The sequence below is a fragment of the Theropithecus gelada genome, unplaced genomic scaffold, assembly GCF_003255815.1.
Source record: "Theropithecus gelada isolate Dixy unplaced genomic scaffold, Tgel_1.0 HiC_scaffold_15989, whole genome shotgun sequence".
Classification (NCBI taxonomy): Eukaryota; Metazoa; Chordata; class Mammalia; order Primates; family Cercopithecidae; genus Theropithecus; species Theropithecus gelada.
In genome coordinates this window covers 780,210-781,153 of record NW_020257756.1, presented here as the reverse complement: position 1 = coordinate 781,153, position 944 = coordinate 780,210, and positions in this window count along the sequence as shown.

The window sequence follows — 944 nt, the reverse complement described above, 5'->3', positions numbered from 1 at the left end:
GCCAGGCTGGTCTCAAACTCCTAGCCTCAACTGATCCACCCACCTCGGACTCCCGAAGTGCTGGGATTGCAAGCGTAAGCCACCATGTACGGCCTGACAAATTTTTCAAAACACTTTTTTTCTTTCATGACTCATGCTTTTATTGTTCTAATAAGGAGACGTTTCCCTAACCCAAGATCACAGATATTTTCTCTCGTTTCTTCTAGAAATTTTATATTTAAATTTATGATTTAATTTTTTTTAATTTTTGTGGGTACATAGTAATTGTATATATTTATGGGGTACATGAGATGTTTTGATACAGACATGCAATGTAAAATAAGCACATTGTGAAGAATGAGATATCCATCTCTTCAATCATTTATCCATTGAGTTGCAAACAATCCAGTTACTCTTTATTTTAAAATGTACATTTACTATTGACTATAGTCACCCTGTTTTACTAGCAAATAGTGGGTCTTATTTATTCTTTCTATTTTTTATACCCATTAACCATCCCCTTCTCCCCTCCAGCACCCCCCCCCCCACCCGCCCCACTACTCTGCCCACACTCTGGTAACCATCTTTCTATTCTCTATGTCCATGAGTTCAGTGGTTTTGATTTTTAGATCCCACAAATAAGTGAGAATGTGTGATGTTTGACTTTCTGTGCCTGGCTTATTTCACCTGACATAATGATCTCAATTTCCATCCATGTTGTTGCAAATGACTGAATCTCATTCTTTTTTATGGCTGAATAGCACTCTACTGTGTATATGTACCACGTTTTCTTTATCCATTCGTATGTTGATGGACACTTATGTTGCTTCCAAATCTTAACTATTGTGAACAGTGCTGCAACAAACAGGAATGCAGATCTCTTTCATATACTGATTTCCTTTCTTTTGTGTATATACCCAGCAGTGGGATTGCTGGATCATATGGTAGCTCTACTTTTAGTTTAG